The 18,886-nt window shown below is 50.2% G+C and overlaps 1 protein-coding gene across 1 annotated transcript in view; it reads left to right on the top strand.

Moving 5' to 3' along the window:
• NME9 (NME/NM23 family member 9) overlaps positions 1–18,886 on the top strand; it is a 330,355-nt gene that overhangs the window by 51,661 nt on the left and 259,808 nt on the right. The gene's annotated exons all lie outside the window — the stretch shown is intronic.

Genomic DNA, 18,886 nt, shown 5'->3' with positions numbered 1-18,886 from the left:
GAGCGATGTGTGGGAAATTTAATCTGAGCCTTCTTTGGGTTATGGTCAAATCAACAGGATTTATTGAGAATGGGTAATATATGATTTTGTACATATTAGGGCTTTTATTTTTGTGGCACCAGTGTTAGGGAATTTGTTGCCAGATAGTTTGCGAAATAAGCTTGATGTACAATACAAGTTGGCTTTTAGGAAGAAGTAGAAAACGGTTTTATTTAAGGATGCTTTTAGCCTCCCCATTTAATGTTAGCTTGAGTGTATAATTTTACGTGCATACAGTGGTGGAAATAAGTATTTGATCCCTTGCTGATTTTGTAAGTTTGCCCACTGACAAAGACATGAGCAGCCCATAATTGAAGGGTAGGTTATTGGTAACAGTGAGAGATAGCACATCACAAATTAAATCCGGAAAATCACATTGTGGAAAGTATATGAATTTATTTGCATTCTGCAGAGGGAAATAAGTATTTGATCCCCCACCAACCAGTAAGAGATCTGGCCCCTACAGACCAGGTAGATGCTCCAAATCAACTCGTTACCTGCATGACAGACAGCTGTCGGCAATGGTCACCTGTATGAAAGACACCTGTCCACAGACTCAGTGAATCAGTCAGACTCTAACCTCTACAAATGGCCAAGAGCAGGAGCTGTCTAAGGATGTCAGGGACAAGATCATACACCTGCACAAGGCTGGAATGGGCTACAAACCATCAGTAAGACGCTGGGCGAGAAGGAGACAACTGTTGGTGCCATAGTAAGAAAATGGAAGAAGTACAAAATGACTGTCAATCGACAAAGATCTGGGGCTCCACGCAAAATCTCACCTCGTGGGGTATCCTTGATCATGAGGAGGGTTAGAAATCAGCCTACAACTACAAGGGGGGAACTTGTCAATGATCTCAAGGCAGCTGGGACCACTGTCACCACGAAAACCATTGGTAACACATTACGACATAACGGATTGCAATCCTGCAGTGCCCGCAAGGTCCCCCTGCTCCGGAAGGCACATGTGACGGCTCGTCTGAAGTTTGCCAGTGAACACCTGGATGATGCCGAGAGTGATTGGGAGAAGGTGCTGTGGTCAGATGAGACAAAAATTGAGCTCTTTGGCATGAACTCAACTCGCCGTGTTTGGAGGAAGAGAAATGCTGCCTATGACCCAAAGAACACCGTCCCCACTGTCAAGCATGGAGGTGGAAATGTTATGTTTTGGGGGTGTTTCTCTGCTAAGGGCACAGGACTACTTCACCGCATCAATGGGAGAATGGATGGGGCCATGTACCGTACAATTCTGAGTGACAACCTCCTTCCCTCCGCCAGGGCCTTAAAAATGGGTCGTGGCTGGGTCTTCCAGCACGACAATGACCCAAAACATACAGCCAAGGCAACAAAGGAGTGGCTCAGGAAGAAGCACATTAGGGTCATGGAGTGGCCTAGCCAGTCACCAGACCTTAATCCCATTGAAAACTTATGGAGGGAGCTGAAGCTGCGAGTTGCCAAGCGACAGCCCAGAACTCTTAATGATTTAGAGATGATCTGCAAAGAGGAGTGGACCAAAATTCCTCCTGACATGTGTGCAACCTCATCATCAACTACAGAAGACGTCTGACCGCTGTGCTTGCCAACAAGGGTTTTGCCACCAAGTATTAGGTCTTGTTTGCCAGAGGGATTAAATACTTATTTCCCTCTGCAGAATGCAAATAAATTCATATACTTTCCACAATGTGATTTTCCGGATTTAATTTGTGATGTGCTATCTCTCACTGTTACCAATAACCTACCCTTCAATTATGGGCTGCTCATGTCTTTGTCAGTGGGCAAACTTACAAAATCAGCAAGGGATCAAATACTTATTTCCACCACTGTATATGTTATTATTTTGATGTTTGTTTTATTCTACTGTTTCTGATCCTAAATTGTAGTAGTTTCATTTGGCTGTGTATAACAAATACTTGTTGTTTTGTCTGTTTTAAGTTTGTACTTTGGGATCCATTCCCAAACTAAGTACTTGGATTTGTGGAGAATAAAACATGTGAATGTATTTAACACCAAACATATGACTCAGACTCTCATGGCTGTGTGTCTATGAGGTTGGCAGATGCTACGTGCTGGTGGGATAATCTTTTTGGAGAGAAACTAGAGAAGGTCACTGACCTCATCAAGAAGCACACTGATATCATCGATACTGTCTCCCACCAGGTGCCGTCTGCAACTACCTCCTCATCTGGGAGGTTTTTCGGCAAGTTGAAGAGGAATATTTACTATTCATAGAGGTGCAGGTACACCAATTCTCCTTGCCAGCCTCAGCAGGCTCAACCCCAGCGCACTCATTCTCGTCTAGAGCGTGCGCCTAAGACCCAGACAGCTTCTCAGTCAAAGCAGGTGGTGAGCTTTTGACTGGCTCCAGCGGAGCATAGCCACTGTAAAAGTGACTGTCCCAGATGACTTGCCAGGCGGAGGGAGGCAGAAGTTTTTTTGAGAAAAGTGGCCCCTTGTAACCTCCGACCAATGGGTCCTACGATTATGCCCTGTATTGGTGAAATAGACCACCGGATTGTCCACCAAGAGCAAATCAGTTTAGCTCTCAGCACAAGCAGGTACTTGCAGAGGAACTCTCCGCCCTTCTAAAGGCCCATGTGGTTGAGCCCGTTCTACCAGGGGAAGAATGGAAGGGATTCTATTCCAGGTACTTCCTTGTGCAAAAGAAGACTGGGGGGATGTATTCCATCCTAGACGTAAGGGCCCTGAAAACATTCCTGGTCAAAGAAATAAGTTCAGGATGGTTTCCATAGGCACCCTTCTCCCTATGATTTAGGAAAATGATTGGGTATGCTTTCTGGACTTAAATGATGCTTACACTCACATCCAGGTACTTCCAGCTCACAGGAGATATCTTCGATTGCAGCTGGGGACACGTAACTTCCATTCTCCGAGGACAAGCAGGCTGCTTGTTCTCACGACTGGGTTGACGTCCACGGCAGCCCCCACCAACCGGAACAAAACTTTGCGGGCGGTCCCGCACGCAGGGCACGCCCACCGCGCATTCGCGGCCGTCTTCCCGCCCGTGCGCGACCGTTCCCGCTCAGTCTTTTCTTTTCCGCGCTGGAGAGAGCCGTGTTCGTCTCTCTCTCTGTCAGCCCCGGAAACTGGATTGCGCTTTTGCCGCGAGTTTTCTTCTTCGTTGTTTTTCTTTCGTTATTTTCTCTGTTTTAATTTGTTTTACAAAACAAAAAAAAGAGAGAAAAACTTTGTTTTCCCCTCGTACTTTTAGCGGGGGCGTCTCGTTGCGGCCTTGTGGCCGCGCGGTCGATTTATTTTTCAAGGTGTGATTTTACCGCCACCATCGACGACTTTGACTTCGCCGACGCGATTTTTCCGTCGATGTCCACGAAGGTCCCGAGTGGATTTAAGAAGTGTAGTCGGTGCGGCCGGCATATCTCGCAGACCGACACTCACGCTTGGTGCCTCCAGTGCCTCGGGCCGGAGCACGATACCAAGACGTGCACCTTGTGTCTCGGTTTACGGAAACGGACACAAGTGGCGAGGCAAGTTCTGCGGGACCGTCTGTTTGGCACTTGCGCCGGCCCCTCGACGTCGACTTCGACGGCATCGGTGTCGACGGCCGTTTCTTCGGTACCGGTACCGATGTCCACGAAATCGGCACCGACCCCAGGAGCACAGGTCCCGTTGGCCCGCTGGTCGTCCGGAGATGGCAGGGGTTAGCGGCCGCGTGGGCAATCGGCCCCGGTCACTCCCTCTACCCAGGGCCCTCGGGACCGAACCCTGTCGGACCCAATCCCTCGAGGCCGAGGGGGATCTACCTCCTCCTCTTCAGTTCCGCCGAGCGCCGATGACGGGCACCGAAAAAAGACAAAAAAGCACCGTCATCGGTCGCCCACGGCGCATGTGGCTACCGGCTCTAGAGATGATTCGACGCCGAGGAAGCGGCAGCGCCGGGAGGAGCGTTCCCCCTCGGTGGTAGAGGTATCGTTACGTCAGGGCACCAGCACTTCGGTGCCGTCTCCTGGACCCGAACAGCTTCTGGCACCGACATCTCTACCGGCCCCCTCGCCTTTCCCGACAGCGGGCCTGGACGAGTGCCTCCGAGCCATCCTTCCGGGGATCCTGGAAGGGCTGATGCGCCAGACTGTGCTGGCGCCGGGGGTGCTTGCGCCCTCGGCGCCGTTGACGGAGGCGCCGGCGTGCTCTAGCCCGGTGCCGAGGCCTTCGACACCGACGCCGCTTGCGGTGCCGGTCTCGACCGCCACGCAGGTGGAGTCCCCGTCGACGTCGATGGAGGGAGCTTCATCCCCGCCTGCGCGGGAGTCCACCGCTCGATGACGCCACCGAGGACTCGGTGCCTCGAAGTCGAGCCGGGCCCGGTTGAGGTCTGAGCTACAGGAGCTCATGTCCGACACCGAGGAAGAGGCCTCGTGGGGGGAGGAGGAGGAGGACCCCAGATATTTCTCCTCAGAGGAGTCTGTGGGCCTTCCCTCCGACCACACTCCTTCACCAGAGAGGAAGCTCTCGCCACCTGAGAGCCTCTCTTTTGCCTCCTTCGTCAGGGACATGTCTATTTGCATTCCCTTCCCCGTGGTCTCTGTGGATGAGCCGAGGGCCGAGATGCTCGATGTCCTCGACTATCCATCACCACCTAGAGAGTCCTCCACGGTACCGTTGCACAATGTCCTCAAAGAGACACTGCTTCGGAACTGGTTGAGACCTTTATCTAATCCCACCATCCCCAAGAAAGCGGAGTCCCAATACAGGATCCACTCAGACCCAGAGTTATGCGGCCTCAATTGCCTCATGACTCGGCGGTCGTGGACTCTGCTCTCAAGAGGGCACGGAGTTCGAGGGATACTGCCTCGGCGCCCCCGGGCAGGAGTCTCGCACTCTGGACTCATTTGGGAGAAAGGCCTACCAATCTTCAATGCTCGTGACCCGCATCCAGTCCTACCAGCTCTACACGAGCATACACATGCGGAATAATGTGAAGCAACTGGCGGACCTGGTCGACAAGCTCCCCCCGGAGCAGTCCAGGCCTTTTCAGGAGGTGGTCAGGCAGCTGAAGGCGTGCAGAAAGTTCCTGTCCAGGGGTATATGAAACCTGTGATGTGGCATCTCGTGCTGCGGCCCAAGGTATAGTGATGCGCAGGCTCTCATGGCTGCATGCCTCTGACCTGGACAACCGCACCCAGCAGCGGCTGGCCGATGTCCCTTGCCGGGGGGATAATATTTTTGGTGAGAAGGTCAAGCAGTTGGTGGACCAACTACATCAGCGGGAAACCGCCCTCGACAAGCTCTCCCACCGGGCGCCTTCAGCATCCACCTCAGCAGGTGGACGTTTTTCCCGGGCCAGGCAGGCTGCGCCCTACGCCTACAACAAGCGTAGGTACACCCAGCTGGCCCGAAAGCCTCATCAGGCACAGGGACAGTCCCAGCGCGCTCGTTCCCGTCAACAGTGTGCGCCTAAGCAGCCCCCGGCGCCTCCACAGCAAAAACCGGGGACGGGTTTTTGACTGGATCCATGGGAACATAGCCGCCATCAAAGTGTCCGTGCCGGACGATCTGCCAGTTGGGGGGAGGTTAAAACTTTTTCACCAAAGGTGGCCTCTAATAACCTCCGACCAGTGGGTTCTCCAAATAGTGCGGTGCGGATACGCCCTGAATTTGGCCTCCCCTCCACCAAATTGTCCTCCGGGAGCCCAATCCTTCAGTTCCCAGCACAAGCAGGTACTTGCAGAGGAACTCCGCCCTTCTCAGCGCCAATGCGGTCGAGCCCGTGCCACCCGGGCAGGAAGGGCAGGGATTCTATTCCAGGTACTTCCTTGTGGAAAAGAAAACGGGGGATGCGCCCCATCCTAGACCTGAGAGGCCTGAACAAATATCTGGTCAAAGAGAAGTTCAGGATGCTTTCCTTGGGCACCCTTCTGCCAATGATTCAGAAAAACGATTGGCTATGTTCCCTGGATTTAAAGGACGCATACACTCACATCCCGATACTGCCAGCTCACAGACAGTATCTCAGATTCCGCCTGGGGACACGGCACTTTCAATATTGTGTGCTGCCCTTTGGGCTCGCCTCTGCTCCACGGGTGTTCACGAAGTGCCTCGTGGTGGTCGCGGCATATCTCCAGGACCCGAATTTATTCTGGTCAAGGCTGCACTCTCAGTTAGTTGTTCTTCGTAGGTCAATTTCTGTTATACCCTCGCCGTTGCGAGGTTCAATTGACCTGCGTTCTTGTTTTGAGTGAGCCTGAGAGCTAGGGATACCCCAGTCGTGAGAACAAGCAGCCTGCTTGTCCTCAGAGAAAGCGAATGATACATACCTGTAGCAGGTGTTCTCCGAGGACAGCAGGCTGATTGTTCTCACCTACCCTCCCTCCTCCCCTTTGGAGTTGCGTTTTTACTCATTTTTGCTTGTCATTCAACTGAGCGGGAACGGTCGCGCACGGGCGGGAAGACGGCCGCGCATGCGCTGTGGGCGTGCCCTGTGTGTGGGACCGCCCGCAAAGTTTTGTTCCGGTTGGTGGGGGCTGCCGTGGACGTCAACCCAGTCATGAGAACAATCAGCCTGCTGTCCTCGGAGAACACCTGCTACAGGTATGTATCATTCGCTGTACCACGTGTTGCCTTTTGGCCTCTCGCCGGCTCCCCAAGTTTTCACCAAGTGTCTTGCTGTAGTCGTAGTCGCTACTCAGACTGGGAGTCCATCCTGCTTATTTTCAAAAGAGAAAGACCCCCATATTTCGACCCAAATCGGGAGATGGGCGTCTTTCACCCGTGGGCGCCCAAATCGGTAGAATCGAAAGCCGATTTTGGGCGTCTTCAACTGCAATCTGTTGCGGAAATGGCCAAAGTTGACGGGGGCGTGTCGGAGGCATGGTGAAGGCGGGACTGGGGTGTGGTTATCAGCCGATAATCAAAAAAAGGCATTTTTAGCGCGAATTTGGGTCACTTTTTTGGACCCTTTTTTTTTTTTCACGAACAAATCCCAAAAAAGTGCCCTAAATGACAAGGATGACCACCGGAGGGAATCGGGGATGACCACCCCCGACTCCCCCAGTGGTCACCAGTGGCGTAGCCAGAAGGCAATTTTTGGGTGGGCCAACAAGTTGGATGGGTGGGCACTAGAGTTGCCAACTTTTTGAAAGAGAAATAAAACCCAGCCACCTAATACACTCATGCTTTGCCCCTACCCCACCCCATGCTCCACCTCACTCCCAATTACTTCAATGAGGGTAGCAGTGCAGGCTTCAGTGGCCAATTGAGAGCTAAACGAAGTACAAGGAACTGCACTCTTCTTCAGCCCCCATTGAGCCACGGTCCTCCAACACACATATGGTATTGAAAGCCAAACACTGAACGCCAAACACATTCCGCTTCCAGAGAACCTCCTGGTCTTCCATCAACAATGGATGCAGAGCACAGCAAGGACATTTCCCCCATAAACTCGCCATACAAAGAAATTCTGGTAGTCTCAATAATAGACATGTTGTAAAGTAATTTTAAAAAATCTACAAACAAAAAGTCACTCAGAATCTAGAGCAAATCTACCATGCCAGCACTAACTTCCAAAACAAGGATCCTCTACCTTTGAAAAGCGGCTCTGAAATATTGATACATCTATCAAGAAAACTGAACAAGCCAAATTACTACAGAATGCTACATAGAAACTTCATGGTGACAGAATGCCTCGGGGCCACGCACACAGAACACAAGAGCCAAATACAGAATAAGTGACCACAAATTCTATAAATTAAACTGAAACCCCAAGAAACCACACCTTGCATTTAGTACAACACTAGAGAAACAACAAAGAAAGGCATTTCCTCCTGTGCAAAATATAAAGGTATCACATGACAGGAATGGTATTTTTTTTGGGGGGGGGGGTGCAAATAGGGTAATTGTGCTTGGCTCTCTGGCCAGAGAGAGCCCCAAGCCTGCCAGAAGCTGAAGAAGGTGCAGCCTGGTAATGGGCTTTGGGGTCCTCTCCCAGATTTCTTCCCTGGGCCCCAACCATGTCTGACATATGCCAAATCTGACATAGTCTAAGCACAAAATAGAAATAAAAATAATTTTTTGTACCTTTTTGTTGTCTGCTCATTTTATTTTTCATATCCTATTGGTCCCAGTCTCTGGTTTCTGCTTCCCTTTGTCTTTCCTGTCCATTTGACATTTCTTCTGTCTCCATGTCCACCATCCATCTCCCATCTCTGTGTCCATATATTTCCTTATCCAGAATCTCCCATGTTCATATCCCCGCATCCATCATCATTCCTTTGTGCACCCATGTACCTCATGCCAGCATCTCCCATCTGTGTTCCTATTCTCCCTCTTGTCTGGTATCTCCCCTCAGTGTCCATTATATCTCTATTCCCATATCTCCTCCTCCCCCCATGTCCATTGTATCTCTATTCCCATATCTCCCTCCCCACCCCCATGTCAGGCATTGCCCCTATGTGCCCATATGCCATCCCAATACAGCATCTCATCTGTGTCCCTGTCCCCATGCTCCCATCCAATGCTCATCATCTCCCTTCTGTTTCTTTGTACCTCTCTATGTCCCCTTTCTCCCTCCCACACACCTTTCCTCTCTAACCCCACTCCAACCAGCAACTTTCCTTCTCTCTTCCCTCTCCCTTAAGCATCTGGTTCATTCTCCACTGTGGGTTCAGCATTTGACCCCCCCCCCCCCCCCCACCATTCCTTTATCTCCTTGATCCAACATCCCTCACCCTTTCCTCTAACACTAACCCTTCCCCCTCTCATAGGTCCAGTACTTCTCTCCCTTCGTTCTCGCCCCCCTTGCAGGTTCACATCTCTCCCCCTTCCCTCCAGCCCTCCCCTGCATATCCAGCACCTCTCTCCCTTTGCTGCAGCCTCCCTTGCATGCCCAGCACCTCTCCCCCTTCCCGCCTGCCCTCCCCCACAAATCCAGCAGCTCTCTCCCTTCCCTCCCACACCTTCTCCCTTCTCTCCCTCCTACATATCCAGCACCTCTCTCCCTTCGCTCCCACCCACATATCCAGCACCTCTCTCCCTTCCCTCCTACCCACATATCGAGCACCTCTATCCCTTCTCTCCTCCTACATATCCAGCAACTCTATTCCTTCCCTCCCCTCGCAGCTCCACATCTCTATCTCTTCCCTCCAGCACCTCCTTACATGCCCAGCACCTCGCTCCCTTCTCTCCAACCTCCCACCCATAAGCATGCATGTCCAGGGCCCCTCCCCTCCAACCCCCATGTCCAGGGCCCCTTTCCTCCCCTCCCCTCCCCTCCCCTCCCCTCCAACCCCCATGTCCAGTGCCTCTCTCCCCTCCCACAGTTTCGGCACCGCCACGGTGCCACCTCCATGTCTTCCTTACCCACCCCCCATCCTTGCCGCGGCACTTGCTCTCTCTATCATCGCCGCCCAGCAGGAACTTCAAACAGCACGTCAGCACTGTGTCAGAGCCTTCCTCTCTGCCGCGTCCCATCCAGCCTGCGTAAACAGGAAGTTGCGTGAGATGCAGCAGAGAGGAAGGCTCTGACAGCGCTGACGCGCTGTTTGAAGTTCCTGCTGGGCGGCGATGATAGAGTGAGCAAGCGCCATGGCAAGGATGGGGGGTGGGTAAGGAAGACACGGAGGTGGCGGTGCCGGAACTGTGGGAGGGGAGAGAGGCGCCGGACATGCGAGGGTGGAGGGAAAGGAAAGAGGCGCTGTGCTGGACATGGGAGTGTGGTTGGAGGGAAGGGAGGGAATTGGTTTGGGTGTAGCGCTTCTGGGTGGGCCTGAACCAAGACTGGATGGGCCTAGGCCCACCCGTAGCTACGCGCCTGGTAGTCACTAACCCCCTCCCACCCAAAAAATACAACTTTAAAAACTTTTTTTTCCAGCCTGTATGCCAGCCTCAAATGTCATACCCAGCTCCATCACAGAACTATGCAGGTCCCTGGAGCAGTTGTTAGTGGATGCAGTGCACTTCAGGCAGGTGGACCCAGGCCCACCCCCTCTCCCCACCTGTCACACTTGTGGTGGTAAATGGGAGCGCTCCAAACTGCCCCCAAAACCCACTGTACCCACATCTAGGTGCCCCCCTTCAGCCATAAGTGCTATGGTAATGGTGTAGAGTTGTGGGCAGTGGGTTTTGGGGGGGATTTGGGGGGCTCAGCACCCAAGGGAAGGGAGCTATGGACTTCAAAGTTAGTTAACTTGTTTTTTTGTTACAAGTGCCCCCTAGGGTGCCCGGTTGGTGTCCTGGCATGTGAGGGGGACCAGTGCACTACGAATCCTGGACCCTCCCATGACCCAATGCCTTGGATTTGTTTGTTTTTGAGCTCGGCGCCTTCAGTTTCCATTACCGCTGAAAAACGAAACCATTCAACTCAAATCCGTACAAATCCGATGCATTTGGCTGGCACAAACCGTATTCTTGGAAAAAAGATGGACGCCCGTTTTTTCCGAAAATACGGTTTGTCCCACCCCTTCACGTATCCGTTCTCGGAGATAGACGCCCATGGAGATGGGCATTCGCGGTCGATTATGCCCCTCCACATGTACCCCTATCTTGACTACTGGTTGGTGAAGATTACATCGAAGGACGGTGCTCAGGAGTCTGTGCAGATGACTATTTGGGAGTTAGAGTTACTAGAGTTTGTTTTAAAATACCCCAAGTCCCATCTGCTCTCTGTCCAGAAATTGGAGTTCATTGGAGCCCTGCTAGACACTCAGCCGGCTCTGGCATTTCTCCCTGTGGTGCAGGCAGGGACTCTTGTCACCCTTGCTGCTTAAGTCTGAGCAGCTCACAGGTCACAGCTTGGCAGATTTTGAGGTTGTTGGACCACACAGCCTCCACTATTCATGTGACACCCATAACGCATCTTCACATGAGAACTGCCCAGTGGACCTACTACTACTACTTATCATTTCCATAGCGCTACAAGACGTATGCAGCGCTGTACACTTGAACATGAAGAGGCAGTCCCTACTCGACAGAGCTTACAATCTAATTAGGACAGACAAACAGGACAAACAAAAGATAAGGAAATTACTAAGGTGGGAATGATAAAATACGGGTACTGAACAAGTGAGTAAGGGTTAGGAGTTAAAAGCAGCATCAAAAAGGTGGGCTTTTAACCTAGATTTGAAGACAGCCAGAGATGAAGCTTGACGTACTGGCTCAGGGAGTCTATTCCAGGCATATGGTGCAGCAAGATAAAAGGAACGGAGTCTGGAGTTAGCTGTAGAGGAGAAGGGTGCAGATAACAGAGATTTACCCAGTGAACGGAGTTCCCGGGGAGGAGTGTAGGGAGAAATAAGAATGGAGAGGTACTGAGGAGCTGCAGAGTGAATGCACTTGTAAGTCAATAAGAGGAGTTTGAACTGTATGCGGAAATGGATAGGGAGCCAATGAAGTGACTTGAGGAGAGGGCTAATATGAGCATAGCGACACTGGTGGAATATAAGTCGTGCAGCAGAATTTTGAACAGATTGAAGAGGAGAGAGATGGCTAAGTGGGAGACCTGTGAGAAGCAAGTTGCAATAGTCTAAGCGAGAGGTGATAAGAGTGTAGATAAGGGTTCTGGTAGTGTGCTCAGAAAGGAAAGGGTGAATTTTGGTGATATTATAGAGAAAGAAACAACAAGTTTTAGCAGTCTGCTGAATATGTGCAGAGAAGGAGAGAGAGGAGTCGAAGATGAACCCAAGGTTACGAGCTGATGAGACAGGGAGGATGAGAGTGTTATCCACAGAAACAGAGAATAGGGGAAGAGGAGAGGTTGGTTTAGGGGGAAAGATAAGCTCAGTCTTGGTCATGTTTAGTTTCCCAATGGTGACAGGCCATGGGGAACCCGGAGGATGTCATTTGAGTGTCACTAGAGCTGGTTCAGTCTCTGCTTTGGTGGATGATTCAATGCAGTATGACTGTGTGATTCCCATTCCAAATTCCACAACCCATGAAGGTGCTGATGACGGATGCATCCCATTTAGGGTGGGGAGCTCATGTAGACAGGCTTCACGCTCAAGGTTCTTGGTCAGCCCAGGATCTTCACATCAACTTTCTGGAGCTCCGGGTGATCTGGAATGCTCTAAAGGCATTCAAAGATCAGTTAATCAACCAAATTCTCTCATTCAGTCTGACAATCAGGTTGCCATGTATTACACCAACAAATGGGGGGGGGGGGGGGCACTGGATCACGCCCTCTTTATTAGGAGGTCCTTGGAATGTGGCATTGGGCAGTCCAGCAGGGAATGCTTCTTAAGGCCACTTACCTGATGGGCAAATCCAAAAGCCTGGCCAACAGTCTGAGCAGGATCATGCAACTGCACGAGTGTTCACTCAACATGAACTTTGCCCACGAGGTCTTCCAAGTGTGGAGTTCTGTTCCAGGATCCAGGCCCAAGATTAGCATTGGATGACTTCTTCCTTCATTAGAGGTCAGGTCTTCTATATGAGTATCCTCCCATACCTCTCATAGGAAAGACTTTGCTGAAACTCAACCATGATTCTGATTGTTCCTTATTGGCTCCAACAGACCTGGTTCCCTCTTCTTCTGGAGTTAACCTCCGAAGAACTGTGGAAATTGGAGTGTTTTCTGATCCTTATCACACAGAACGCGTGATCTCTTCGGCATTCCAATCTCCAGTCTCTGGCCCTCACGGCCTGGATGTTGAGGGCTTAGAATTTGCTTCCTTTCATCTTCCCAAGGGTGTCTTCCAGATCATACTGGCTTCCAGGAATGATTCCACCAAGAGGAGTTCCTCTTTCAGATGGATGAGGTTTGCCATTTCATTTGAGGGCAGGGCCCTAGATCCTATTTCCTGCCATAAACAGGCCCTGCTTGAGTACCTTCTACACCTTTCTGAGTCTGGTCTTAAAACCAACTCTGTAAGGGTTCACCTATGTGCAATTAGTGCTTCTATCACTGTGTAGAGGGTAAGCCCATCTCTGGACAGCCTCTAGTTGTTCGCTACACTGACAAAGCCCCTTGTCAAATCTCACCTGTGTCATGGGACCTCAATGTCATTCTCACCTAACTGATGAAAGCTCCTTTTGAGCCACTGAATTTCTGCCATCTGATGTACTTGACCTGGAAGGTCATTTTCTTGGTGGCTGTTACTTTAGCTCATAGAGTCAGTGAGCTTCAGGCTGTAGGAGTGGATGCACCTTATACTAAGTTTCATCACAACAGAGTAGTCCTCCATACACACCCTAAGTTCCTTCCTAAAGTTCTATCAGAGTTCCATATGAACTAGTCGATTGTCTTGCCAACATTCTTTCCCTGACTTCATGCCCATCCTGGCAAATGCACACTGCACCCCAGAAATGTTGCTAAAGGCAGTAGTAAGATGTGAATGTGTGGACCAAAGACCACGTTGCAGCCTTGCAAATTTCTTCAATGCAAGCTGACCACAAGTGGGCTACCGACACAGTTATGGCCCTAACATTGTGAGCCCAAACTATGCCTCGGACAATACCTACTGCAGGTAAGTATCTTTGCTATACATGCACTGCGTGCATTCAGGCATTCTCCAATGCATAGTTTGGGCAGAGCAGAGGTGAAGTTGTGATGTACACACGAGGTGTACACACACACACATTTATGCCAGATTCAGAGCACATGTAAATCTGTGCAGTTACTTTTGTATGCTTTTGGGTACGATTCTGAGGATCCATTTTATAATGGCACATAGCCTATGTTTCCACTTTAAAACACAAATAAAATGGCACCATTTTGAACTTTTCACCCAGATGCCGTGTTATATAATTAGGCTCTTCAAGGGCTAACAGGGCATCTAAGTAGGGAAGGCACATAAGCACATATGTTCCACCTGTTTTATAAAAACAACATATATGCCTGTCTACCTTTATAAAATAGCTTCCTGGGACATACTGGCACAAAGTACTTACACATGCCTCTAAGAATTGATGTAGATTGTGAGTCCACTAGGGACAGAAAAAGTATCTTTATATAATGTGTACACTGCTGTGTACATCTAGTAGTGCTATAGAAATAATTAGTAGTAGTAGTAGTAATATTTCATAAAATACATGCATAAAATGACAATCCCATGTCTGCTCCGCCCATTCTCCACTAGTGGGAGCTCTTACACCACTTGTCACATAAAGGTAGGAGCTATGTTTTCTAAGCACCTATTTTTATGTGCATGTGCCTCTAAGTAATTTTATAAGTGCCTACTTGTACATGTAAATTGCTCATTTAAGTTATGTTAACTTCATTTGATTTATCATTGGTTCATACGCTTTTGTGGAGACCCATTGCTAATGAAATTCTCTGACAACAAGCAGGCTTATAATTCTCACAAGTGGGTGACGCCGACCCATGTCACCCGGTCCAGGATTTACCAAAGCTAAATGAGAGCTTTGTGAAGTGCGAGACGTGCTCCACCACGCATGCGTGAATGCCTTCCCGCCCACTGCAAGAACATGGTCTCCTCAGTTCTTTTTCCGCAGTGAGGAGAGGGTGTGTTTTTTTACCATCCCCTCACATCCTTGGTCCTAGAGAGCTTTTTTTTTTTTGCCTTTTAGCTGTTATTTTTTCGTCATTGTGTTCCTGTTGTTGGAACCTCCGTCCTTATTTTTCCTTTAATCTTTTAGTGATTTTGCCCGGTTTTAAGTTTCCTTTTGTTTTCCATCGTCTTTAGGCCTTGACTTCAGTTGGGAACTTTGCCTTTCTTTTTCCATGCCTTGCCCCTTTTTCAGGCACTATCACATCATTTAATTTAGCCAACAAAGTTTTTCCTTCCATGTCCACGAAAGTTCTCAATGGCTTCAAGCGCTGTACCTGGTGCAATCGGACAATCTGTGGAAAAAAACATCCATTCTTGGTGTCTGCAGTGTCTTGGGCCCCACCACAGCCCTGCTCACTGTGTTCTTTGCATGAAGAAGAGGACCCAGGTTTCCAGACAGGCTCAATGAGAGAGGAGTTTTGGAGCCAAGTTCAGTTCCTTGACGTCAGCATCAGCATCAAGGTTGGAAGTGTTGGCATTGACGTTCAGCGTCGCACCGGCATCAGGAGCGTCGGTAAGCATGGCTGCTACTAGACCTTTAGACACTGGGAGAAGTGAAGCATCGGGTCTCCACATGCTTCGAGGCCTCCTGCTGTATAGGGCCCCCGGGACTGACCTTCAGACCTTACCCCAAGGCAACCTGTGGATTCAATGTCGTCACCAAGGAGCTTCGGTGACACACTTTGGGTGAAGGCCAAGAAGCATTGTCATCAGTCGTCCTCGACGCATGGTGCCAGGAGTTCCGAGACATTGAAGAATTCAGCACCTGAGAAGCATTGGCACTGGGAGGACCGATCTCCCTCCATATAGGAGGTGCCGATGCGCCGGTCTCCTAGCAGCCAAGATCCAGCTCCTGCTTCAAACCCAGCGGTCTTTCAACCTGCACATCAGCCAGCACCCGAGCTTTTCCCGGTGTTGGCTCTCAATGAGCGCTTCTGGGCCTTGCTCACTGAGCTGCTGTATGGCCTCATGCAATGGTGTGCATCGGCATCTAGGGTGCTTGTGCCTACCCTCCCTCCTGTTGTGGCCCCGCTTGGCCCTTGTCCTGCAGTGCGGCCCCCGACACTAGTGCCACATATGGCCCTGGTGTCAACTGCCACCCAAGCTGGCACTCCCTCGACGTCAGTGGAGGAAACTCCGCCGGAGTCGAGGCAGGGGTCGGCTCCTTGACGCCGTTCTCGAGGGCGTGGCTCCTCGGCATCGAGGCAGGTTCGATGTCAACACTCGTGTCATGAGGTATTGTCTGACACTGAGGGGGAGCACTCATGATATTCAGAGAAGGATCCAAGGTACTTTTACTCGGACTAGTCCTATGATATTCTCTCTGAACCCTCCCATCCACTTGAAAGGAGAAAATCTCCTCCAGAGATTCTTTAATTTCCATCTTTTGTAAAGGAAATGGCTGATGCCATTCCATTTCCTTTGGAATTGGAGGATGAGCCCAGGGCCAAGATGCTTGATGTCCTAGGTTACACATCTTCTCCTAAGGAGGCTGTGACTGCACCTCTCCACGAGGAACTCAAGGAAGTCCTCGTAAGGAACTGGGAGTCCCCTCTGTTGGTCCCTGTCAGGCCCAAGAAGATTGACACCCAGTACCGGACGCACAGTGCGCTTGGTTTTGATAGGCCTTATTTGCCTCACAATTCCATGGTGGTGGAATCTGCTCTCAAAAAGACAGGAGTTCCAGTGATTATGCCTTGGCGCCCCCAGGTAGAGAAGCTAGAAAGATGTACCAGGCTTCAATGTTCATTTCCTGAATACAATCTTACCAGCTCTTCATGAGCATCTACTAGTGAAACTTGGTGTGCAAGTTGTCCGGCCTGGCTGACATGCTCTCTCTGGAGCAGGCCAAGTCAGTTCACCAGTTGGTCAAGCAGCAGAAAGTATGTTGAATGTTCTTGACCAGGGGCACTTACGACACTATTGATGTGGCATCCAGGATCTCTGCTCAAAGCATAGAAATGTGCAGACTCTCATGGTTACTTGTTTATGACTTGGAACATCCTGTTCAGCAGAGGGTGGTGGATGCCCCATTCTGGGGGATAACCTTTTAGAGAGAAGGTTGAGGAGAATGCAGACCAAATCAAGAAACACACTGATACCATCTCTTCTGTCTCCTGCAGGGCATCTTCTGCATTAGCCTGCTCAGCTAGGAAGACTTTTGGCCAGCCAAGGAGAAGTTTCTATTACTATCCTAGGCGTAGGTACAACCCTTCGGCTTGCCAGCCTGCTTATGCTCAACCCCAGTGCGCTCATTCACATCAACAGTGTGCGCCTAAGGTTCCTGCTGCTCCCCATGCAAAGCAAGGGACAAGTTTTGACTGGCTTCAGCAGAGCATAGTTGCAGTAAAAGTGTCTGTCCTGGATGACTTGCCAGTCAGGGGGAGGTTGAAGTTTCTTCACCAAAGGTGGCCTATTATAACCTCTGACTAGGGGTTCTTCAAATAGTCCGTCTTGGATACGCACACTGTTGGTACCTCAAACCTCCAAATTGCCCACCAAGAGCTCATTCATTCAGCTGTCAGTACAGGCAGTTACTTGCAGAGGAAGTCTCAGCCCTTCTGAAGACCCATGCAGTCAAGCCTATTCTACCAGGGGAGGAAGGGCAGGGATTCTATTCCAGGTACTTCCCTGTGCAAAAGAAAACAGGGGGAATGTGTCTCATCTTAGACCTAAGGGCCCTGAACAAATTCCTAGTCCAAGAAACTCGGGATAGTTCCCCTGAGCACCGTTCTCCCAATGATTCAGAAAAACGATTGGCTATGCTCTCTGGACTTAAAGGATGCATATACTCACATCCTAATATTTCCTGCCCACTGGAAGTATATTCAATTTTGGCTGGAAACACATCACTTTCAGTACTGCGCTTTGCCTTTCGGCCTCGTCAGCTCCCAGGGTCTTCACCAAACGTCTAGCGGTAGTTGCAGCATCACTATGCAGACTGCAATCTTCTCGCAGGTTTGTGCTTCTCAGCAGGTCACAGCTCAGCAGATATTGAGATTGTTTGACCACATGGCCTCCACAGTGTATGTTACACCCATGACATGCCTTCACATGAGATCTGCTCAATGGGGCTTCTCAGTGGTGTCAAGCCACGGGGAGTCTGGAAGATGTCATCCAAGTGTCCCCAGAGCTTGTACGCTCCCTTCAGTGGTGGACCATTCCAAATTTCTCAGCCACAAAAAGTGCTGACGATGGATGTATCTATCCTGGGATGGGGAGCTCACATAGATGGGCTTCACACTCAAGAAGTTTGGTACTTCCAGGAAATGAATCTTCAGATCATTCTCCTGGAGCTCCGGTCGATCTGGAATGCTCTAAAGGCTTTCAGAGATTGGCTATCGCACCAAATTGTTCTCATCCAAACAGGCAATCAGATTGCAATGTATTACTCCAACAAGCAGGGGGGCACCAGATCAAGCCCTCTGTGTCAGGAGGCCATCTGGATGCTGCATTGGGCTTGCCAACATGGCATGTTCCTTCGAGCCACTTATCTGGCAAGCAGAAACAATACCATGGTCGACAGACTGAGCAGGATAATGCAAACACACGAGTGGTCCCTCAATATGGGCATTGTCTGCAAGATCTTCCAAGTGTGGGGCACTCCCTCGTGGGATCTTTTTGCCACTGAGATCAACCACAAGGTCCCGCAGTTCTGTTCCAGGCTTCAGGCCCACGACAGACTAGAGTCATATGCCTTCCTCCTAAGTTGGGGAACAGGTCTTCTGATGTATATCCTCCCATACCTCTAGTGGAGAAGACTGTTGAAACTCAAGCAAGACTGCAGAACCATGATTCTGATTGCGCTATACTGGCCATGGCAGATATTCCCTCTTCTTCTGGAGTTATCCTCTGAAGAACTGTGGAGGTTGGAGTGTTTTCCGACCCTTGTTACGCAGAACGAGGGGTCTCTTCTACATTCCAACCTCCAGTCTCTGACTCTCACAGCTTGGATGTTGAGAGCCTAGAATTTGCTTCCTTGGCTCTATTGGGGGGTGTCTCCTGGGTCTTGCTGCCTTCCAGTAAAGATTCCACTAAGAGGTGTTACTTTTTTAAATGGAGGTAGTTTGCCGTTTGGTGTGAGAGCAAGGCCCTAGATCCTCTTGCTTGCCCTACACAGACCCTGCATGAAAATCTTCTACACCTATCAGAGTCTGGTCTCAAGACTAACTCTGTAAGGGTTCACCTTAGTGCAATTATTGCTTATCATCAACAGGTAGAAGGTAAGACCATCTCTGGACAGCCTCCAGATGTTTGCTTCATGAGAGGTTTGCTTTTGTCAAAGCCCCTGTCAAATCTCCACCAGTGTCATGGGACCTCAACATTGTTCTCACTCAGCTGATGAAAGCTCCTTTTGAGCCACTGAATTCCTG

This window comes from Microcaecilia unicolor, chromosome 7 (assembly GCF_901765095.1).
Source record: "Microcaecilia unicolor chromosome 7, aMicUni1.1, whole genome shotgun sequence".
NCBI lineage: Eukaryota > Metazoa > Chordata > Amphibia > Gymnophiona > Siphonopidae > Microcaecilia > Microcaecilia unicolor.
The sequence above is the reverse complement of the archived record's forward strand: the minus strand, read 5'-3'. Positions and strand labels throughout refer to the sequence as shown.